Source organism: Nerophis lumbriciformis, linkage group LG13, assembly GCF_033978685.3.
Source record: "Nerophis lumbriciformis linkage group LG13, RoL_Nlum_v2.1, whole genome shotgun sequence".
Classification (NCBI taxonomy): Eukaryota; Metazoa; Chordata; class Actinopteri; order Syngnathiformes; family Syngnathidae; genus Nerophis; species Nerophis lumbriciformis.
Genome location: NC_084560.2, coordinates 1,396,725 through 1,417,763, shown reverse-complemented (window position 1 = coordinate 1,417,763; position 21,039 = coordinate 1,396,725). Strand labels below are relative to the sequence as shown.

Below are 21,039 nucleotides of genomic sequence, written 5' to 3'. Positions count from 1 at the left end.
ATTATTGAACTTGATGCAAGTTATAACACTTTTATTTATTTATTATTGAACTTGATGCAAGTTATAACACTTTTATTTATTTATTATTGAACTTGATGCAAGTTATAACACTTTTTTTGATTTATTATTGAACTTGATGCAAGTTATTTGATTTATTATTGAACTTGATGCAAGTTATAACACTTTTATTTGATTTAATATTGAACTTGATGCAAGTTATAACACTTTTGTTTTATTTATTATTGAACTTGATGCAAGTTATAAAACTTTTTTTTGATTTATTATTGAACTTGATGCAAGTTATTTGATTTATTATTGAACTTGATGCAAGTTATAACACTTTTTTTGATTTATTATTGAACGTGATGCAAGTTATAACACTTTTTGATTTATTATTGAACTTGATGCAAGTTATAACACTTTTTTTTTTTATTATTGAACTTGATGCAAGTTATAACACTTTTATTTATTTATTATTGAACTTGATGCAAGTTATAACACTTTTCTTTATTTATTATTGAACTTGATGCAAGTTATTTGATTTATTATTGAACTTGATGCAAGTTATAACACTTTTTTTGATTTATTATTGAACTTGATGCAAGTTATAACACTTTTTGATTTATTATTGAACTTGATGCAAGTTATAACACTTTTATTTGATTTAATATTGAACTTGATGCAAGTTATAACACTTTTTTTATTATTGAACTTGATGCAAGTTATAACACTTTTGTTTTATTTATTATTGAACTTGATGCAAGTTATAACACTTTTTTATTTATTTATTATTGAACTAGATGCAAGTTATTTGATTTATTATTGAACTTGATGCAAGTTATAACACTTTTTTTGATTTATTATTGAACGTGATGCAAGTTATAACACTTTTTGATTTATTATTGAACTTGATGCAAGTTATAACACTTTTTTTTTTTATTGAACTTGATGCAAGTTATAACACTTTTATTTATTTATTATTGAACTTGATGCAAGTTATAACACTTTTTTTATTATTGAAGTTGATGCAAGTTATAACACTTTTATTTGATTTAATATTGAACTTGATGCAAGTTATAACACTTTTTTTTATTATTGAACTTGATGCAAGTTATAACACTTTTGTTTTATTTATTATTGAACTTGATGCAAGTTATAACACTTTTTTTGATTTATTATTGAGCTTGATGCAAGTTATTTGATTTATTATTGAACTTGATGCAAGTTATAACACTTGTTTTGATTTATTATTGAACTTGATGCAAGTTATAACACTTTGATTTATTATTGAACTTGATGCAAGTTATAACACTTGTTTTATTTATTATTGAACTTGATGCAAGTTATAACATTTTTTTTGATTTATTATTGAACTTGATGCAAGTTATAACACTTATTTGATTTATTATTGAACTTGATGCAAGTTATAACACTTTTTTTGATTTATTATTGAACGTGATGCAAGTTATAACACTTTTTTTGATTTATTATTGAACTTGATGCAAGTTATAACAGTTTTTTTGATTTATTATTGAACGTGATGCAAGTTATAACACTTTTTGATTTATTATTGAACTTGATGCAAGTTATAACACTTTTTGATTTATTATTGAACTTGATGCAAGTTATAACACTTTTATTTATTTATTATTGAACTTGATGCAAGTTATAACACTTTTTTTGATTTATTATTGAACTTGATGCAAGTTATAACACTTTTATTTGATTTAATATTGAACTTGATGCAAGTTATAACACTTTTTTTATTATTGAACTTGATGCAAGTTATAACACTTTTGTTTTATTTATTATTGAACTTGATGCAAGTTATAACACTTTTGTTTTATTTATTATTGAACTTGATGCAAGTTATAACACTTTTTTTGATTTATTATTGAACTTGATGCAAGTTATTTGATTTATTATTGAACTTGATGCAAGTTATAACACTTTTTTTGATTTATTATTGAACTTGATGCAAGTTATAACACTTTTTGATTTATTAATGAACTTGATGCAAGTTATAACACTTGTTTTATTTATTATTGAACTTGATGCAAGTTATAACATTTTTTTTGATTTATTATTGAACTTGATGCAAGTTATAACACTTATTTGATTTATTATTGAACTTGATGCAAGTTATAACACTTTTTTTGATTTATTATTGAACGTGATGCAAGTTATAACACTTTTTTTGATTTATTATTGAACTTGATGCAAGTTATAACAGTTTTTTTGATTTATTATTGAACGTGATGCAAGTTATAACACTTTTTTTGATTTATTATTGAACTTGATGCAAGTTATACCACAGCTGCACAGTTATTTTATTTATTATTGAACTTGATGTTATTTTATGTTATTGAGTTTGAATGTATACAACTTGATGTTCAATACATTTGAAAATGTTAAAGCTTGGCATTAGCGCTCTGTTGGGGCGATGGGGGCAGGTGGGGCTTGAAAACTCCCCCTTGTCCAAAGTGGGGGATGACAAAAAAAGTTTGAGAATCACTGGTCTAGAAGACGCATGCATTGTTTACCTTTGTCAGAACAGCATTTACACATGTGACCCACCACACCACAAACTCACATGTTTTTATGCAATGGCAGCGACAAAATGTGTCACATTTTAACATTCTAGGAGACAAACACACAAAGTATTAGTAAGAATACAAAAAGTATAAATAAAAGTAGGACATAAAAACATGTGAGTAAAAAAATACTAAAACTACTACTACTACTTATTTATGTCTGCCTTGTAACAGGGAATAATATATGAATATAAATATGATATTAGTACACAATTGCCATGCATTTGAAATCCCCAAAATATTTACAATATTCATGTACAAACTGTCGTGTATTACTGCATATGTCGTGTATTACTGCATATGCTGTGTATTACTGCATATGTCGTGTATTACTGCATATGTTGTGTATTACTGCATATGTCGTGTATTACTACATATGTCGTGTATTACTGCATATGTCGTGTATTACTGCATATGTCGTGTACTACTGCATATGTCGTGTATTACTGCATATGTCGTGTATTACTGCATATGTCGTGTATTACTGCATATGTCGTGTATTACTGCATATGTCGTGTATTACTGCATATGTCATGTATTACTGCATATGTCGTGTATTACTGCATATGTCGTGTATTACTGCATATGTCCTGTATTACTGCATATGCTGTGTATTACTGCATATGTCGTGTACTACTGCATATGTCATGTATTACTGCATATGTCCTGTATTACTGCATATGTCGTGTATTACTGCATATGTCATGTATTACTGCATATGTCGTGTACTACTGCATATGTCGTGTATTACTGCATATGTCGTGTATTACTGCATATGTGATGTATTACTGCATATGTCATGTATTACTGCATATGTCGTGTACTACTGCATATGTCGTGTATTACTGAATATGTCGTGTATTACTGCATATGTCGTGTATTACTGAATATGTCGTGTATTACTGCATATGTTGTGTATTACTGCATATGTCATGTATTACTGCATATGTCGTGTATTACTGCATATGCTGTGTATTACTGCATATGTCATGTATTACTGCATATGTCGTGTACTACTGCATATGTCGTGTATTACTGCATATGTCGTGTATTACTGCATATGTCATGTATTACTGCATATGTCATGTATTACTGCATATGTCATGTATTACTGCATATGTCGTGTATTACTGCATATGTCGTGTATTACTGAATATGTCGTGTATTACTGCATATGTCGTGTATTACTGCATATGCTGTGTATTACTGCATATGTCGTGTACTACTGCATATGTCATGTATTACTGCATATGTTGTGTATTACTGCATATGTCGTGTATTACTGCATATGTCATGTATTACTGCATATGTCGTGTACTACTGCATATGTCGTGTATTACTGCATATGTGATGTATTACTGCATATGTCATGTATTACTGCATATGTCGTGTACTACTGCATATGTCGTGTATTACTGCATATGCTGTGTATTACTGCATATGTCATGTATTACTGCATATGTCGTGTACTACTGCATATGTCGTGTATTACTGCATATGTCGTGTATTACTGCATATGTCGTGTATTACTGCATATGTCGTGTATTACTGCATATGTCGTGTATTACTGCATATGTCAAGTATTACTGCATATGTCATGTATTACTGCATATGTGATGTATTACTGCATATGTCATGTATTACTGCATATGTCGTGTATTACTGCATATGTCGTGTATTACTGCATATGTCGTGTATTACTGCATATGTCATGTATTACTGCATATGTCGTGTATTACTGCATATGTCATGTATTACTGCATATGTCGTGTATTACTGCATATGTCGTGTATTACTGCATATGTCGTGTATTACTGCATATGTCATGTATTACTGCATATGTCGTGTATTACTGCATATGTCGTGTATTACTGCATATGTCATGTATTACTGCATATGTCATGTATTACTGCATATGTCGTGTATTACTGCATATGTCATGTATTACTGCATATGTCGTGTACTACTGCATATGTCGTGTATTACTGCATATGTCGTGTACTACTGCATATGTCGTGTACTACTGCATATGTCGTGTATTACTGCATATGTCGTGTATTACTGCATATGTCGTGTATTACTGCATATGTCGTGTATTACTGCATATGTCATGTATTACTGCATATGTCGTGTATTACTGCATATGTCGTGTATTACTGCATATGTCATGTATTACTGCATATGTCGTGTATTACTGCATATGTCATGTATTACTGCATATGTCGTGTATTACTGCATATGTCGTGTATTACTGCATATGTCGTGTATTACTGCATATGTCGTGTACTACTGCATATGTCGTGTATTACTGCATATGTCGTGTATTACTGCATATGTCGTGTATTACTGCATATGTCGTGTATTACTGAATATGTCGTGTATTACTGCATATGTCCTGTATTACTGCATATGCTGTGTATTACTGCATATGCTGTGTATTACTGCATATGCTGTGTATTACTGCATATGTCGTGTATTACTGCATATGTTGTGTATTACTGCATATGTCGTGTATTACTGCATATGTCGTGTATTACTGCATATGTCGTGTATTACTGCATATGTCGTGTATTACTGCATATGTCGTGTATTACTGAATATGTCGTGTATTACTGCATATGTCCTGTATTACTGCATATGCTGTGTATTACTGCATATGCTGTGTATTACTGCATATGCTGTGTATTACTGCATATGTCATGTATTACTGCATATGTCATGTATTACTGCATATGTCGTGTATTACTGCATATGTCATGTATTACTGCATATGTCGTGTATTACTGCATATGTCCTGTATTACTGCATATGCTGTGTATTACTGCATATGTCATGTACTACTGCATATGTCGTGTATTACTGCATATGTCGTGTATTACTGCATATGTCGTGTATTACTGCATATGTCATGTACTACTGCATATGTCGTGTATTACTGCATATGTCGTATATTACTGCATATGTCCTTTATTACTGCATATGCTGTGTATTGCTGCATATGCTGTGTATTACTGCATATGTCGTGTATTACTGCATATGTCGTGTATTACTGCATATGTCATGTATTACTGCATATGTCGTGTACTACTGCATATGTCGTGTACTACTGCATATGTCGTGTATTACTGCATATGTCGTGTATTACTGCATATGTCATGTATTACTGCATATGTCGTTTATTACTGCATATGTCGTGTATTACTGCATATGTCGTGTATTACTGCATATGTCATGTATTACTGCATATGTCGTGTATTACTGCATATGTCATGTATTACTGCATATGTCGTTTATTACTGCATATGTCGTGTATTACTGCATATGTCATGTATTACTGCATATGTCGTGTATTACTGCATATGTCCTGTATTACTGCATATGCTGTGTATTACTGCATATGTCATGTACTACTGCATATGTCGTGTATTACTGCATATGTCGTGTATTACTGCATATGTCGTGTATTACTGCATATGTCATGTACTACTGCATATGTCGTGTATTACTGCATATGTCGTATATTACTGCATATGTCCTTTATTACTGCATATGCTGTGTATTGCTGCATATGCTGTGTATTACTGCATATGTCGTGTATTACTGCATATGTCGTGTATTACTGCATATGTCATGTATTACTGCATATGTCGTGTACTACTGCATATGTCGTGTACTACTGCATATGTCGTGTATTACTGCATATGTCGTGTATTACTGCATATGTCATGTATTACTGCATATGTCGTTTATTACTGCATATGTCGTGTATTACTGCATATGTCGTGTATTACTGCATATGTCATGTATTACTGCATATGTCATGTATTACTGCATATGTCGTGTATTACTGCATATGTCGTGTATTACTGCATATGTCGTGTATTACTGCATATGTCGTGTATTACTGCATATGTCATGTATTACTGCATATGTCGTGTATTACTGCATATGTCGTGTATTACTGCATATGTCGTGTACTACTGCATATGTCGTGTATTACTGCATATGTCGTGTATTACTGCATATGTCGTGTATTACTGCATATGTTGTGTACTACTGCATATGTCGTGTATTACTGCATATGTCGTGTATTACTGCATATGTCGTGTACTACTGCATATGTCGTGTATTACTGCATATGTCGTGTACTACTGCATATGTCATGTATTACTGCATATGTCTTGTATTACTGCATATGTCGTGTATTACTGCATATGTCATGTACTACTGCATATGTCATGTATTACTGCATATGTCGTGTATTACTGCATATGTCGTGTATTACTGCATATGTCGTGTATTACTGCATATGTGTATTACTGCATATGTCGTGTACTACTGCATATGTCCTTTATTACTGCATATGTCGTGTATTACTGCATATGTCGTGTACTACTGCATATGTCGTGTATTACTGCATATGTCGTGTATTACTGCATATGTCATGTATTACTGCATATGTCGTGTATTACTGCATATGTCATGTATTACTGCATATGTCATGTATTACTGCATATGTCATGTATTACTGCATATGTCATGTACTACTGCATATGTCGTGTATTACTGCATATGTCATGTATTACTGCATATGTCTTGTATTACTGCATATGTCATGTATTACTGCATATGTCCTGTATTACTGCATATGCTGTGTATTACTGCATATGTCGTGTATTACTGCATATGTCGTGTAATACTGCATATGTGATGTATTACTGCATATGTCATGTATTACTGCATATGTCATGTATTACTGCATATGTCCTGTATTACTGCATATGCTGTGTATTACTGCATATGCTGTGTATTACTGCATATGTCATGTACTACTGCATATGTCGTGTATTACTGCATATGTCGTGTACTACTGCATATGTCGTGTATTACTGCATATGTCGTGTACTACTGCATATGTCATGTATTACTGCATATGTCTTGTATTACTGCATATGTCGTGTATTACTGCATATGTCATGTACTACTGCATATGTCATGTATTACTGCATATGTCGTGTATTACTGCATATGTCGTGTATTACTGCATATGTCGTGTATTACTGCATATGTCGTGTATTACTGCATATGTCATGTATTACTGCATATGTCATGTATTACTGCATATGTCGTGTATTACTGCATATGTCGTGTATTACTGCATATGTCGTGTATTACTGCATATGTCGTGTATTACTGCATATGTCGTGTATTACTGCATATGTCGTGTATTACTGCATATGTCGTGTATTACTGCATATGTCGTGTATTACTGCATATATCGTGTATTACTGCATATGCTGTGTATTACTGCATATGCTGTGTATTACTGCATATGTCGTGTATTACTGCATATGTCGTGTATTACTGCATATGTCGTGTATTACTGCATATGTCATGTATTACTGCATATGTCGTGTATTACTGCATATGTCGTGTATTAGTGCATATGTCGTGTATTACTGCATATGTCATGTATTACTGCATATGTTGTGTATTACTGCATATGTTGTGTATTACTGCATATGTCGTGTATTACTGCATATGTCATGTATTACTGCATATGTCGTGTAATACTGCATATGTCGTGTATTACTGCATATGCTGTGAATTACTGCATATGCTGTGTATTACTGCATATGTCGTGTATTACTGCATATGTCGTGTACTACTGCATATGTCGTGTATTACTGCATATGTCGTGTATTACTGCATATGTCGTGTATTACTGCATATGTCGTGTATTACTGCATATGTCGTGTATTACTGCATATGTCGTGTATTACTGCATATGTCATGTATTACTGCATATGTCCTGTATTACTGCATATGCTGTGTATTACTGCATATGTCATGTACTACTGCATATGTCGTGTATTACTGCATATGTCGTGTACTACTGCATATGTTGTGTATTACTGCATATGTCGTGTACTACTGCATATGTTGTGTATTACTGCATATGTCATGTATTACTGCATATGTGATGTATTACTGCATATGTCGTGTACTACTGCATATGTCTTGTATTACTGCATAAGGACATTTTACAGTCAAATATTCTGGCGACTGAGCTAACATAATTTTTACACTATTGTCGTCATTTTTTACACTGTACAATTTTATGTGTAACATTCTTTGAAATCATTCATTGTATTTTTTGACAAAAAAAACACATATATACAGTATATTGTTAAATAACATTATTGGTAATGTTATTACATCGTATACAATTATTCATTTATATTGTTACTAATATTGTCACGCTTAAATATTATTAACACAATGATTTAATATGCCTGTTAAATAACGCCTCTGACTTGTTATTAATGAATACTTAGGTCCACTACACTACTGTATTTAATGTTGTCATTATGGTGGTACTTAATGAATACTTAGGTCTACTACACTACTGTATTTAATGTTGTCATTATGGTGGTACTTAATGAATACTTAGGTCTACTACACTACTGTATTTAATGATGTCATTATGGTGGTACTTAATGAATACTTAGGTCTACTACATTACTGTATTTAATGTTGTCATTATGGTGGTACTTGATGAATACTTAGGTCTACTACACTACTGTATTTAATGTTGTCATTATGGTGGTACTTAATGAATACTTAGGTCTACTACACTACTGTATTTAATGTTGTCATTATGGTGGTACTTAATGAATACTTAGGTCTACTACACTACTGTATTTAATGTTGTCATTATGGTGGTACTTAATGAATACTTAGGCTTACTACACTACTGTATTTAATGTTGTCATTATGGTGGTACTTGATGAATACTTAGGTCTACTACACTACTGTATTTAATGTTGTCATTATGGTGGTACTTAATGAATACTTAGGTCTACTACACTGCTGTATTTAATGTTGTCATTATGGTGGTACTTAATGAATACTTAGGTCTACTACACTACTGTATTTAATGTTGTCATTATGGTGGTACTTAATGAATACTTAGGCCTACTACACTACTGTATTTAATGTTGTCATTATGGTGGTACTTAATGAATACTTAGGTCTACTACACTACTGTATTTAATGTTGTCATTATGGTGGTACTTAATGAATACTTAGGTCTACTACACTACTGTATTTAATGTTGTCATTATGATGGTACTTAATGAATACGTAGGCCTACTACACTACTGTATTTAATGTTGTCATTATGGTGGTACTTAATGAATACCTAGGTCTACTACACTACTGTATTTAATGTTGTCATTATGGTGGTACTTAATGAATACCTAGGTCTACTACACTACTGTATTTAATGTTGTCATTATGGCGGTACTTAATGAATACTTAGGTCTACTACACTACTGTATTTAATGTTGTCATTATGGTGGTACTTAATGAATACTTAGGTCTACTACACTACTGTATTTAATGTTGTCATTATGGTGGTACTTAATGAATACTTAGGTCTACTACACTACTGTATTTAATGTTGTCATTATGGTGGTACTTGATGAATACTTAGGTCTACTACACTACTGTATTTAATGTTGTCATTATGGTGGTACTTAATGAATACTTAGGTCTACTACACTACTGTTTTTATTGTTGTCATTATGGTGGTACTTAATGAATACTTAGGTCTACTACACTACTGTATTTAATGTTGTCATTATGGTGGTACTTAATGAATACTTAGGTCTACTACACTACCGTATTTAATGTTGTCATTATGGTGGTACTTAATGAATACTTAGGTCTACTACACTACTGTATTTAATGTTGTCATTATGGTGGTACTTGATGAATACTTAGGTCTACTACACTACTGTATTTAATGTTGTCATTATGGTGGTACTTAATGAATACGTAGGCCTACTACACTACTGTATTTAATGTTGTCATTATGGTGGTACTTAATGAATACTTAGGTCTACTTTACTACTGTATTTAATGTTGTCATTATGGTGGTACTTAATGAATACTTAGGTCTACTACACTACTGTATTTAATGTTGTCATTATGGTGGTACTTGATGAATACTTAGGTCTACTACACTACTGTATTTAATGTTGTCATTATGGTGGTACTTAATGAATACTTAGGTCTACTACACTACTGTATTTAATGTTGTCATTATGGTGGTACTTAATGAATACTTAGGTCTACTACACTACTGTATTTAATGTTGTCATTATGGTGGTACTTAATGAATACTTAGGTCTACTACACTACTGTATTTAATGTTGTCATTATGGTGGTACTTAATGAATACTTAGGTCTACTACACTACTGTATTTAATGTTGTCATTATGGTGGTACTTAATGAATACTTAGGTCTACTACACTACTGTATTTAATGTTGTCATTATGGTGGTACTTAATGAATACTTAGGTATACTACACTACTGTATTTAATGTTGTCATTATGGTGGTACTTAATGAATACTTAGGTCTACTACACTACTGTATTTAATGTTGTCATTATGGTGGTACTTAATGAATACTTAGGTCTACTACACTACTGTATTTAATGTTGTCATTATGGTGGTACTTAATGAATACTTAGGTATACTACACTACTGTATTTAATGTTGTCATTATGGTGGTACTTAATGAATACTTAGGTCTACTACACTACTGTATTTAATGTTGTCATTATGGTGGTACTTCATGAATACTTAGGTCTACTACACTACTGTATTTAATGTTGTCATTATGGTGGTACTTAATGAATACTTAGGTATACTACACTACTGTATTTAATGTTGTCATTATGGTGGTACTTAATGAATACTTAGGTCTACTACACTACTGTATTTAATGTTGTCATTATGGTGGTACTTGATGAATACTTAGGTCTACTACACTACTGTATTTAATGTTGTCATTATGGTGGTACTTGATGAATACTTAGGTCTACTACACTACTGTATTTAATGTTGTCATTATGGTGGTACTTGATGAATACTTAGGTCTACTACACTACTGTATTTAATGTTGTCATTATGGTGGTACTTAATGAATACTTAGGTCTACTACACTACTGTATTTAATGTTGTCATTATGATGGTACTTAATGAATACGTAGGCCTACTACACTACTGTATTTAATGTTGTCATTATGGTGGTACTTAATGAATACTTAGGTCTACTACACTACTGTATTTAATGTTGTCATTATGGTGGTAATTAATGAATACTTAGGTCTACTACACTACTGTATTTAATGTTGTCATTATGGTGGTACTTAATGAATACTTAGGTCTACTACACTACTGTATTTAATGTTGTCATTATGGTGGTACTTAATGAATACTTAGGTCTACTACACTACTGTATTTAATGTTGTCATTATGGTGGTACTTGATGAATACTTAGGTCTACTACACTACTGTATTTAATGTTGTCATTATGGTGGTACTTAATGAATACTTAGGTCTACTACACTACTGTTTTTATTGTTGTCATTATGGTGGTACTTAATGAATACTTAGGTCTACTACACTACTGTATTTAATGTTGTCATTATGGTGGTACTTAATGAATACTTAGGCCTACTACACTACTGTATTTAATGTTGTCATTATGGTGGTACTTAATGAATACTTAGGTCTACTACACTACTGTATTTAATGTTGTCATTATGGTGGTACTTAATGAATACTTAGGTCTACTACACTACTGTATTTAATGTTGTCATTATGATGGTACTTAATGAATACGTAGGCCTACTACACTACTGTATTTAATGTTGTCATTATGGTGGTACTTAATGAATACCTAGGTCTACTACACTACTGTATTTAATGTTGTCATTATGGTGGTACTTAATGAATACCTAGGTCTACTACACTACTGTATTTAATGTTGTCATTATGGCGGTACTTAATGAATACTTAGGTCTACTACACTACTGTATTTAATGTTGTCATTATGGTGGTACTTAATGAATACTTAGGTCTACTACACTACTGTATTTAATGTTGTCATTATGGTGGTACTTAATGAATACTTAGGTCTACTACACTACCGTATTTAATGTTGTCATTATGGTGGTACTTAATGAATACTTAGGTCTACTACACTACTGTATTTAATGTTGTCATTATGGTGGTACTTAATGAATACTTAGGTCTACTACACTACTGTATTTAATGTTGTCATTATGGTGGTACTTAATGAATACCTAGGTCTACTACACTACTGTATTTAATGTTGTCATTATGGTGGTACTTAATGAATACCTAGGTCTACTACACTACTGTATTTAATGTTGTCATTATGGCGGTACTTAATGAATACTTAGGTCTACTACACTACTGTATTTAATGTTGTCATTATGGTGGTACTTAATGAATACTTAGGTCTACTACACTACTGTATTTAATGTTGTCATTATGGTGGTACTTAATGAATACTTAGGTCTACTACACTACTGTATTTAATGTTGTCATTATGGTGGTACTTGATGAATACTTAGGTCTACTACACTACTGTATTTAATGTTGTCATTATGGTGGTACTTAATGAATACTTAGGTCTACTACACTACTGTTTTTATTGTTGTCATTATGGTGGTACTTAATGAATACTTAGGTCTACTACACTACTGTATTTAATGTTGTCATTATGGTGGTACTTAATGAATACTTAGGTCTACTACACTACCGTATTTAATGTTGTCATTATGGTGGTACTTAATGAATACTTAGGTCTACTACACTACTGTATTTAATGTTGTCATTATGGTGGTACTTGATGAATACTTAGGTCTACTACACTACTGTATTTAATGTTGTCATTATGGTGGTACTTAATGAATACGTAGGCCTACTACACTACTGTATTTAATGTTGTCATTATGGTGGTACTTAATGAATACTTAGGTCTACTTTACTACTGTATTTAATGTTGTCATTATGGTGGTACTTAATGAATACTTAGGTCTACTACACTACTGTATTTAATGTTGTCATTATGGTGGTACTTGATGAATACTTAGGTCTACTACACTACTGTATTTAATGTTGTCATTATGGTGGTACTTAATGAATACTTAGGTCTACTACACTACTGTATTTAATGTTGTCATTATGGTGGTACTTAATGAATACTTAGGTCTACTACACTACTGTATTTAATGTTGTCATTATGGTGGTACTTAATGAATACTTAGGTCTACTACACTACTGTATTTAATGTTGTCATTATGGTGGTACTTAATGAATACTTAGGTCTACTACACTACTGTATTTAATGTTGTCATTATGGTGGTACTTAATGAATACTTAGGTCTACTACACTACTGTATTTAATGTTGTCATTATGGTGGTACTTAATGAATACTTAGGTATACTACACTACTGTATTTAATGTTGTCATTATGGTGGTACTTAATGAATACTTAGGTCTACTACACTACTGTATTTAATGTTGTCATTATGGTGGTACTTAATGAATACTTAGGTCTACTACACTACTGTATTTAATGTTGTCATTATGGTGGTACTTAATGAATACTTAGGTATACTACACTACTGTATTTAATGTTGTCATTATGGTGGTACTTAATGAATACTTAGGTCTACTACACTACTGTATTTAATGTTGTCATTATGGTGGTACTTCATGAATACTTAGGTCTACTACACTACTGTATTTAATGTTGTCATTATGGTGGTACTTAATGAATACTTAGGTATACTACACTACTGTATTTAATGTTGTCATTATGGTGGTACTTAATGAATACTTAGGTCTACTACACTACTGTATTTAATGTTGTCATTATGGTGGTACTTGATGAATACTTAGGTCTACTACACTACTGTATTTAATGTTGTCATTATGGTGGTACTTGATGAATACTTAGGTCTACTACACTACTGTATTTAATGTTGTCATTATGGTGGTACTTGATGAATACTTAGGTCTACTACACTACTGTATTTAATGTTGTCATTATGGTGGTACTTAATGAATACTTAGGTCTACTACACTACTGTATTTAATGTTGTCATTATGATGGTACTTAATGAATACGTAGGCCTACTACACTACTGTATTTAATGTTGTCATTATGGTGGTACTTAATGAATACTTAGGTCTACTACACTACTGTATTTAATGTTGTCATTATGGTGGTAATTAATGAATACTTAGGTCTACTACACTACTGTATTTAATGTTGTCATTATGGTGGTACTTAATGAATACTTAGGTCTACTACACTACTGTATTTAATGTTGTCATTATGGTGGTACTTAATGAATACTTAGGTCTACTACACTACTGTATTTAATGTTGTCATTATGGTGGTACTTGATGAATACTTAGGTCTACTACACTACTGTATTTAATGTTGTCATTATGGTGGTACTTAATGAATACTTAGGTCTACTACACTACTGTTTTTATTGTTGTCATTATGGTGGTACTTAATGAATACTTAGGTCTACTACACTACTGTATTTAATGTTGTCATTATGGTGGTACTTAATGAATACTTAGGCCTACTACACTACTGTATTTAATGTTGTCATTATGGTGGTACTTAATGAATACTTAGGTCTACTACACTACTGTATTTAATGTTGTCATTATGGTGGTACTTAATGAATACTTAGGTCTACTACACTACTGTATTTAATGTTGTCATTATGATGGTACTTAATGAATACGTAGGCCTACTACACTACTGTATTTAATGTTGTCATTATGGTGGTACTTAATGAATACCTAGGTCTACTACACTACTGTATTTAATGTTGTCATTATGGTGGTACTTAATGAATACCTAGGTCTACTACACTACTGTATTTAATGTTGTCATTATGGCGGTACTTAATGAATACTTAGGTCTACTACACTACTGTATTTAATGTTGTCATTATGGTGGTACTTAATGAATACTTAGGTCTACTACACTACTGTATTTAATGTTGTCATTATGGTGGTACTTAATGAATACTTAGGTCTACTACACTACCGTATTTAATGTTGTCATTATGGTGGTACTTAATGAATACTTAGGTCTACTACACTACTGTATTTAATGTTGTCATTATGGTGGTACTTAATGAATACTTAGGTCTACTACACTACTGTATTTAATGTTGTCATTATGGTGGTACTTGATGAATACTTAGGTCTACTACACTACTGTATTTAATGTTGTCATTATGGTGGTACTTAATGAATACGTAGGCCTACTACACTACTGTATTTAATGTTGTCATTATGGTGGTACTTAATGAATACTTAGGTCTACTTTACTACTGTATTTAATGTTGTCATTATGGTGGTACTTAATGAATACTTAGGTCTACTACACTACTGTATTTAATGTTGTCATTATGGTGGTACTTGATGAATACTTAGGTCTACTACACTACTGTATTTAATGTTGTCATTATGGTGGTACTTAATGAATACTTAGGTCTACTACACTACTGTATTTAATGTTGTCATTATGGTGGTACTTAATGAATACTTAGGTCTACTACACTACTGTATTTAATGTTGTCATTATGGTGGTACTTAATGAATACTTAGGTCTACTACACTACTGTATTTAATGTTGTCATTATGGTGGTACTTAATGAATACTTAGGTCTACTACACTACTGTATTTAATGTTGTCATTATGGTGGTACTTAATGAATACTTAGGTATACTACACTACTGTATTTAATGTTGTCATTATGGTGGTACTTAATGAATACTTAGGTCTACTACACTACTGTATTTAATGTTGTCATTATGGTGGTACTTAATGAATACTTAGGTCTACTACACTACTGTATTTAATGTTGTCATTATGGTGGTACTTAATGAATACTTAGGTATACTACACTACTGTATTTAATGTTGTCATTATGGTGGTACTTAATGAATACTTAGGTCTACTACACTACTGTATTTAATGTTGTCATTATGGTGGTACTTGATGAATACTTAGGTCTACTACACTACTGTATTTAATGTTGTCATTATGGTGGTACTTGATGAATACTTAGGTCTACTACACTACTGTATTTAATGTTGTCATTATGATGGTACTTAATGAATACGTAGGCCTACTACACTACTGTATTTAATGTTGTCATTATGGTGGTACTTAATGAATACTTAGGTCTACTACACTACTGTATTTAATGTTGTCATTATGGTGGTAATTAATGAATACTTAGGTCTACTACACTACTGTATTTAATGTTGTCATTATGGTGGTACTTAATGAATACGTAGGCCTACTACACTACTGTATTTAATGTTGTCATTATGGTGGTACTTAATGAATACCTAGGTCTACTACACTACTGTATTTAATGTTGTCATTATGGTGGTACTTAATGAATACCTAGGTCTACTACACTACTGTATTTAATGTTGTCATTATGGCGGTACTTAATGAATACTTAGGTCTACTACACTACTGTATTTAATGTTGTCATTATGGTGGTACTTAATGAATACTTAGGTCTACTACACTACTGTATTTAATGTTGTCATTATGGTGGTACTTAATGAATACTTAGGTCTACTACACTACTGTATTTAATGTTGTCATTATGGTGGTACTTAATGAATACTTAGGTCTACTACACTACTGTATTTAATGTTGTCATTATGGTGGTACTTAATGAATACTTAGGTCTACTACACTACTGTATCTAATGTTGTCATTATGGTGGTAATTAATGAATACTTAGGTCTACTACACTACTGTATTTAATGTTGTCATTATGGTGGTAATTAATGAATACTTAGGTCTACTACACTACTGTATTTAATGTTGTCATTATGGTGGTACTTGATGAATACTTAGGTCTACTACACTACTGTATTTAATGTTGTCATTATGGTGGTACTTAATGAATACTTAGGTCTACTACACTACTGTATTTAATGTTGTCATTATGGTGGTACTTAATGAATACTTAGGTCTACTACACTACTGTATTTAATGTTGTCATTATGGTGGTACTTAATGAATACTTAGGTCTACTACACTACTGTATTTAATGTTGTCATTATGGTGGTACTTGATGAATACTTAGGTCTACTACACTACTGTATTTAATGTTGTCATTATGGTGGTACTTAATGAATACTTAGGTCTACTACACTACTGTATTTAATGTTGTCATTATGGTAGTACTTAATGAATACTTAGGTCAACTACACTACTGTATTTAATGATGTCATTATGGTGGTACTTAATGAATACTTAGGCTTACTACACTACTGTATTTAATGTTGTCTACACTACATGGTAGTACTTAGGCGTACTACACTACACATGGTGGTAGTACTTGTTGAATACTTAGGTCTACTACACTACACATGATGGTCCTTTAGAACAGCGACTAGTATTTGACTCCGAAGTGTCGGTGAGGCCTTGAACGCAGCACGGAGGCCCCTGGGAGCCGCGTGTATTTGCAGACGAGCAATGGCGTCCCGCTCACACAAACACAAACACAACACAAAGACAATATCAACACAAACACAAACACAAACACAAAGACAATATCAACACAAACACAAACACAAAGACAATATAAACACAAACATGGCCACCGTGTTGTCGTGCTGACAAACAATGACGTCACTGACCTACCGTGTGTTGCCAGTCTTATCGCGCGGTCTCCTCCCTAAAAGTCCCCCGCCGCCCCTCGCAACAAACGCCGGCCTGGCCTCTCGGTACTCCCGCCGACCACAACCCGGCGGACACTGGCGGTTCTTCGGGCCCTGCTTCGTCTCGGTGCTCGGTCCGAGCTGAACACATGACGTCACAATCAGCTGAGGGAAGAAATAGAGCGCCGAGAACATGCTGGAGTGTGATGACGTCATTAGACACGCCCCATCTGCCGCCGCGTTCCATGACACTCGTACATCTGGGCTTCACAGCGCCACACGGGGCAAGACAAGGTGCTGGAAAGCAACAAATATTTTAGTCATTGTAAATTAAAATACACCGACGTGTTTTATGTCATATAAAATATTATAACAGTCAAATGGCCAAGATATAGCGCTTTTTATCGTCATTGCCAAATGATCCCACTTCTGGCTGGTCGGCAATGCAACATGAGTCATAACATCTGCTTGTTGATCATGTGATGAAACTATAGCTAGTAAATATCACTCATTTGGTAGATAAGACTAATAACAACTATATTCACCTGCATTTAGCCTGAGCTAATAGATGTAACTCAGGAGTGTCAAAAGTGTGGCCATTTGCAGTCCACCGCTATTTTTTTTAAAAGCCTTTTTTTGATTGATTGAGACTTTTATTAGTAGGTTGCACATATTCCGTACAATTGACCACTAAATGGTAACACCCCAATACGTTTTTACACTTCTTTAAGTCGGGATCCACTTAAATTGATTCATGATACAGATATATACTATCAGATATATACTATCATCATAATACAGTCATCACACAAGATAATCACATTTAATTATTTACATTATTTACAATCCGGGGTGTGGAGGGGGGCCGTGGGGGGGTTAGGTTTGGTTGTTATCATCAGTCATCAACAATTGAGAACAATATGCCCGAGGCATATTCCTAAAATACCATTAAAGGAGAAAAAAAACACATAAAAAGGTGTGACAAAAGAGCAAACAAGTTGTCACTGTTAAAAAAGAATAAAAATACACACATATATATATATATATATATATATATATATATATATATATATATATATATATATATATATATATATATATATATATATATATATATATATATGTATGTGTGGGAAAAAATCACAAGACTATTTCATCTCTACAGGCCTGTTTCATGAGGGGGGGTACCCTCAATCGTCAGGAGATTTTAATGGGAGCATTCGCATACCATGGTTTATATAGGGCACAGAGTGGGTGGGTACAGGCTGGCCTAGGGGCGTGGTGATTGGCTCATGTGTTACCTAGGAGGTGTTTCCGTCTATGGCGGCATGTTGTTACAATTTCGCTGCGCTTGTTGAGGGATGACAGGTCTGGACGGTAAATAATAAACAGTTTCTCTTTCAAGCATAGGTTGCATCTTTTATTACCACTATTGTAAGGTGTGCTGGATGCAAGAATTTGCCATGTTATTGAATATTCAACATTATTGTCTTTGAGGTCCCAAATGTGTTTGCTGAGTTCTGTGGTATTTCGCAGGTTTTTGTTCCTGAAAGAAGCCTTGTGATTGACAATAATGTTGAATATTCAATAACATGGCAAATTCTTGCATCCAGCACACCTTACAATAGTGGTAATAAAAGATGCAACCTATGCTTGAAAGAGAAACTGTTTATTATTTACCGTCCAGACCTGTCATCCCTCAACAAGCGCAGCGAAATTGTAACAACATGCCGCCATAGACGGAAACACCTCCATGAGCCAATCACCACGCCCCTACACCAGCCTGTACCCACCCACTCTGTGCCCTATATAAACCATGGTATGCGAATGCTCCCATTAAAATCTCCTGACGATTGAGTGTACCCCCCCTCATGAAACAGGCCTGTAGAGATGAAATAGTCTTGTGATTTTTTTCCCACACATACATATATTGCGCTCTACTACGGTATCGAGCACTATTTTTTGGATAACCTTATTAAGACATATATATATACATGTATATATATATATATATATATATATATATATATATATATATATATATATATATATATATATATATATATATATATATATATATATATATATATATATATTTATTTATTTAAAAAACAATTAAAAATTTTTTTTTAATTTATTTATAATAAAATATAAATACAAATACATATATATATATATATATATATATATATTTAATTATTTTTTAAATTATATACAGTATATATATATATATATATATATATATTTATATTAATATATATACTAATATATATATATATATATATATATATATATATATATATATATATATATATATATATATATTTATATATATGTATGTGTGGGGGAAAAAAATCACAAGACTATGTCATCTCTATTTCTCTATTTCATCTATATATATATATATATATATATATATATATATATATATATATATATATATATATATACTAAATCAAAATTAATGATGTTATAAATTATTGATCTATTCAAGGTTCCAATTATTTCACATCAAATATTTGTCTCTGAAATATTGTTTTGGGAAAAAAATGCATATTTTATTTGACATAAAACAGATGGATTTAAAGATTTAAATGTTGAAAATATAAAAAGTCTTATTTTCATAAGTAGGACCCTTTTTGGTCCCCAATATTTTTTGTGTTTTTTCTTTTTCAAACTGTCATTTCTCTAAAGTAAAAAAAACAAAAAAACAATGTAATGAATTATTCACCTAACTGAGGCTACAATTACCTCATTCCATTTTGATTTTTGAATAATTTTTTTAATATTTTGCATATTTTATGTTTTTGCCAAAGGAAAAGGGTTTTGA

The 21,039-nt window shown here is 32.1% G+C and overlaps 1 protein-coding gene across 2 annotated transcripts in view; it reads right to left on the bottom strand.

Annotated features, from left to right (window-relative positions):
* Window positions 1–18,403, bottom strand: part of dnajb2 (DnaJ heat shock protein family (Hsp40) member B2) — a 59,088-nt gene extending 40,685 nt beyond the window's left edge. Inside the window, exon 1 of one of the 2 annotated variants that reach the window (XM_061971819.1) lies at window positions 18,193–18,403. The gene's annotated coding sequence lies outside the window, so the exon portion shown is untranslated. The remainder of the gene's footprint in view (window positions 1–18,192) is intronic. The other variant, XM_061971817.1, reaches the window with a different exon arrangement.
* Window positions 18,404–21,039: the final 2,636 nt, after the last annotated feature.